The sequence below is a fragment of the Prosopis cineraria genome, unplaced genomic scaffold (genome assembly GCF_029017545.1).
Source record: "Prosopis cineraria cultivar Desert tree isolate PC_DT_omini unplaced genomic scaffold, ASM2901754v1 PC12, whole genome shotgun sequence".
Taxonomy (NCBI): Eukaryota; Viridiplantae; Streptophyta; class Magnoliopsida; order Fabales; family Fabaceae; genus Prosopis; species Prosopis cineraria.
Genome location: NW_026555343.1, coordinates 25,373,188 through 25,379,187, shown reverse-complemented (window position 1 = coordinate 25,379,187; position 6,000 = coordinate 25,373,188).

Here is a 6,000-nt window from a genome sequence, read left to right as displayed (position 1 = left end):
GCTAAAAGAGTTGAGAAATATAATGGTATATATAAGGCAGATTGTATGGGACTATAATATGACATTGAGAGGAAGAAAACAAGGAGAGAGGGTTGAAAACCAATGTCTACCAGTGCAAGAAAAAGCTCATAGTAGACCTAGACTATCTTAGAGCTCAAGTAGTAGACCAGGGGTTGGGATCAGTGTTGATTTATCGGTAGATTGGGCATGGAAGAATTTCATCCATTTTAGCTTGCCTACTTTTGATGGTAACATGAAGGAGGGGGATGCAAAACTGTGGATAAAGTGATTAGAGATGATATTTGAGGTGGTAGATTGCACGTTGAAATAGAAAGTGACCATAGTGACTCTGCAGTTAGTTAGAGTTGCAAAGAGATGGTGGGAGTCTATGAGGCCTGCTATTAGGATTCAATTATCTTGGGAAGAATTCAAGAAGATCTTCTTTGATTGGTATTTCCCAGTCTCATTCAGAACTAAGAAGGAATAGGTAGGGAGAACTAGATAAGGAAGAGTTCATTAGAAGATTCAATGATTTATCTACCTATTCCATAAATCTCTAGCACAGTAATGACATGACATGAAAGGTTGAGAAGTTATTAGAGAAGATGAGACCTAAATACTGACAGCAAATTACCCTACTTAATGTGATAATGTATGAGGAGATATGACATAAGCTAAGAGTAGCTACTAGGAGGGGCAGAGAGGCAGAAGCTAAGAAGAGACATGATAGTCTAGGGAGATTGTCATCCCCACTAGGTCTGACAGGCAGAGTTTCAAAGAAGACTGGATACAATTCTAGCAATTTTGAAATAATAAGTAAAAAGGGTTTTACCAGAGGGCCTCAGTCTCATTCAATTCAGAGGGGATTGGTTTAGAGAAGCTATGGTGTGAGAATTAGGCTTTTACAATCTTCGAGATAAGCATCGAATGTTCCAACACTAACGTTAAGCACATAAAGGTCACCCTAATGTAACACTTATAGTCGATATCATATAAGAAGGTGTTGGGCGTGTTTTAAATGTGGCAAATTAGGACATTTGGTAAGTGATAGAACACATTTGTTATCCACTTTTATTTTTTAATTAGGACCCTTTTATTAATGATTTATCATTTTTAAGTGCACACATTGCATTAGATTTGGAATTTTACCTAAGTTTCTAGGTTCAGTGCTTTAGGGGCATTTTGGTCCAAAAAAATGAACTTTTGAGAAAATGTACAAGAAAAATTGAAAAAGTGCATTTTATGTCCAGTTGATGAGTGGTGAAATTATATTTTTAAAATTTATTTTAGTTTGGGAGTAATTAAATTAAAAAAGTCAATACTTTCTTAAGTGTCTTAGTTTGACCTAGTTTTCAGTTTGCCTTTATGTAAAAATTTTTATATAATTTTGTGCAGCTTGAACCTTAGTTAATTTAATAAATTCTCCCTTCTAATTATGAATTTAATTCTGGATATTAATTATATTTTATTATATCACATGCCATTTAATTGAATTATGTGATTTATGTGACATAGGTAGCATGTGACTTGTGCATCAATTGGGCAATTAAAGCCAACACTCCATGAGGTAAATGGCTGAGAATTTGCACGTGATTTATGCTATTTTTGGGATATCAAATCAGCTTAAATGATGTGGATGACACATGAGAAATTACACACACATTGGAATTATCTACAAACCAATAGAAGATTGCCACCTTGCAAGTGTGACAAGGCTCCCATTTCTATTTTAATTTCTTTTCTTCATTTTTAATTAACCCTTCAGCTGATGGGAAACAAGGGGGAGCACGCCATTTACCTCCTAAAATCAGATCAAACACTCATCTCATTCATTGTCCACATTTTCTCTCTCTAGTTCATCTTGTTCTTCATTTTTCTCCACCTTCTCTCTACTTTCTTCATTTTTTCAGCACCCATAACTCCACATTCAGCCATCAAACCTCCACAAAACCACCACCATTCTATTCCTCTTACTTGGATGAACCTATCCCTATCACTTGCAAGGAGATTTAAAGCTTGATTACATCATTTCCATGAAGCTCTACTTGCTATGTCTAGTTCTTGGAGGAGTAAGATGGTTTTGATGTTTTCTAACTAAATTCTCCATGGAATCCTAGGGCGAAGTTGATGAAAGAGGAGTTTTGAAGTCTTCATTTGGCTAAGCTCAACTATTTCTTCATCTTGTTTCAATTCCATTAGAATACTATGACTATTGTTGATTATGGTTCAATTTGACTTTAGTTTCATAGTTAGTTGTAATTATTAGTCTTGAAACAAGATTGTTGACTTGAATTTCACTTCCTTTTGTTGCTAGAAATTTCTGCCACCTAGTGATTTTACATTAGAATACATGATTTCATTTTGTGAATGTCTTGTATTTGCCTAGCATGTAATTGTGTGGTGAATACTTGACGAGTTGCTTGAATTTGCATAGTTTTGAACCTAGGTACAACTTTGGCCAGTGGCAATTAGGAATGAATTTTAACTAAACACTTGATTAATTCTTGAGCTAAGCTAGTGAGGTTACCTAAGGGGCTTGTAATAGCACTTAGGGAATTGAATTAGTGAAGCTAGGTTACTTGGGATAGTTGTCTTAAGTAAATGCATTTTTCAGCCAAGGAAGAGAAGTTGAGTGAGCTACCATAATTAATTAGAGGCTAGGATTCTTTCATTAGCAACACCCTAGGGTTCTTACTTAAATTGAGAAGCCATTTCTTTCAAAATTAGGATTAGTTTTCTAGCTTAATTCACTACATAATTAGGTTAGCAATTAGTTAATCAACTTCAAACTTTAGGTGATTTATTTTACTAGATAACTTTTAAATTAGACTTAAAATCATTCCTTGGGAAATGACCTAGGGTTAGCCCTATACTGCATTAGGGTTAACTTTAGTTTAATTTTGAGGATAAGCGACAATTCCTATCAGCAAGATAGTGTCTAGAGGGTATAGCTAAGGTGACTGAGTGGCAATCTACTGTTCTTGGTTGAGTATTTATAGTGACATATGAAGAGGCCACAGCATCTATGAATATGATTCAAGGTATGATTTCTATCTATGGAAAAGAGATAGAAGTATTATTTGATTCTGGTGCAACACATTCCTTTATGTTTGAGAAGTGTATAGATAGATTGAAGTTATCCTTACAAGAGTTACTAATACTTATTAGAGTGACTACACCTTCAGGATCATCGGGTATTACAAGTATGGCTTATCAAGCGGTAGAAATTCAATTTGGAGGTAGGGTTTCTAGAGTTGATATGATCTGTATTCCTATAAGAGGAATTGACGTGATCATTGGCATGAACTAGCAAGCAGTGAACAATGCTATGCTAGATTGTGCTAGGAAGATGGTTTCATTACTAATGTTGTCTACAACAATGAGTTCTTTCGAACAGTCTAAGTTCTTGATGGTGATTAGTGTAGAGAAATTGATCCAATGGGGCTGTGATGCCTATATGGCATTCTTTGCCTCCAACATGGTATATGATGGTGGTATTAAGAAGATTAGGGTAGCACGTGAATTCTGAAAGGTGTTTTTGAATGAGATGATCGAATTGCCTCCTGAAAAGAAAGTGGAGTTCTTGATTGATTTAGTTCCTGAAACTGAACCAATATCTAAGGCCCCATATCGGATGTCACCATCAGAGTTAACAGACTTAAAGAAGCAAATAGATAACTTACTGGATAAGGGATTTATTCGACCGAGTGTGCCCACCTCGGGGGTCACCAATTATGTTTGTAAGAAAGAAAAATAGTAGCTTAAGTTTTTGTATTGACTATTAGCAATAAAGTAAAGTCACTAAAAAGATTAAATATCCTTTAATAAAGATTAATGATCTTTTAGATCAACTGGCTGGTGCCTCAGTCTTTTCAAAAATAGATGTTAAGGTCAAGGTATCTTCAGTTGAGGGTTAGTACAACAGATGTGCCTAAGACAGCTTTTTAAACTTGATATGGTCATTATAAGTTCATAGTTATGTCGTTTGGTTTGATCAACGCACCTATGGTATTGATGGATTACATGAACCATATCTTCAAGCTATACTTAGATCAATTTATTGTGGTCTTTATTGATGACATCCTAATTTATTTTAAAGATGAAGAATAGTATGTGAAGCATTTGAGAATTGTGCTCTAAATTTTGAAAGAGAATAACTTGTATGCCAAGCTTAGTAAGTGTGAGTTTTGGCTTGGAGAAGTTAGAATTTTAGGACACATAGTATCTGTAGATGGGATTTTTATGGATCCACCTAAGGTTGATGTAGAGTTAAAGTGGGAGCAACCTAGTTCAGTCACGAAGATACGTAGTTTTTTAGGATTAGCTGGGTATTATAGATGTTTTATCTAGAGATTTTTTTTTTCAGATAGCTTTTCCTTTGACTAAGTTGACATAAAAAGATCAACCATATATTTGGGGTGACTGGCATGAGGTAGCATTTTAAAGGCTAAAAGAAAAGTTAACCACAGTACCAGTGTTATTTATCCCTAATCCATGATTGCCCTATGAGGCATATATCGATAAATTATTAAGAGGTTTAAGTTGTATTTTAATGCAAAATGGATGAGTAGTAGCTTATGCTTTTCAACAATTGAGACCTCATGAAGAGAACTATCTAACTCATGATCTAGAGCTCGCAGTAATGGTGTTCGCTTTGAAAATTTAGCACCACTATCTTTATGGTGCAGTATTTAGTATGTTCGGCAACCATAAGAGTTTCGAATATCTAGTGGATTGAAGGAGCTAAATATGACATAGATGCATTAAGCAGGAAGACCTTATATGCGACGAGTCTGATGGTATAGGAGCATAAATTAATGGAATCTTTCCTGGATTTGTAGCAAGATGTGCTATTAAAGGCATTAGTAGGTGCTTACTCCACGTTAATTAGTAGTGACTTTAGGAGGGAGTTGAGGATGGTATAATTAAAAGATGAATATCTTTTTAGGATTCAAGAAGAGGTTGAGTCAAATTAAACGAGAGATTTCAGTTTCAATGATAATAGGATCGTAGTATGCAGGACATGTTTTGTGTGCTTAATGATGCAAATTTAAGGAAAGTAACTCTGAATGAAGATCATTGTAGCAAATACACAATTCATCAAAGAGCTATGAAGATGTATTAGGACAAAAAGTAACATTAGTGGTGGCTGGGTATGAAGAGAGAGGTGAAAAGTTGTGAGAAGGTTAAAATAGAGTATTAGAGGCTGGCTAGAATGTTGTGATCATTAGACATTCCTAAGTGGAAATGAAATATTATTTCAATAGATTTCATATATGGGTTAATGAGGACTCAAGCAAGGCATGATACCATCTGGGTAGTTGTGGATTGACTCACCAAGTCAGCTCACTTTCTAGCTATCTGGATCAGTGACTTTTTAGAAAACTTGGTAGAGATTTACATTAAAGAGGTTGTGAGGCTACATGGTGCACTAAGAGATATAGTCTCTAATCAAGATTTGAGGTTCACATTTAAGTTTTGGGGAGCTTTGTAATGAGCTACGGGTACTGAGTTGAGATTTAATATAGCTTATTATCCATAGACAGATGGTCAAACAGAGCAGACTATACAGACTCTAGAAGACATGTTGAGAGCTTATGTATTAAAGTTGAAAGGTAGCTGGGACAGTCATCTTATTTTAGCTGAATTTGCTTATAACAACAGTTACCACTCTAGTATCCAAATGGCACCTATGAGGTGTTATGCAGGAGAAAGTGTAGATAGCCTTTATACTGAACAAAATTGAGCAAGAAGAGTATATTAGGACCAGACATTATGAATTAGACTACTCAGAAGATTGAATTGATAAGGCAAAAATTATTAACAACTCAGAAAAGACAAAAGAGTTATGTAGACAGGCATAGAAGATGGCCGTTAGAATTCTTGGTAGGTGACCACGTATTTCTAAAGGTTACACCAGTGATAAGAATCAAGAGGTCAATTAGAGCTAAAAAGTTGACTCCTACATTCATTGGTTCTTTCAAGATTCTATAAAGAATT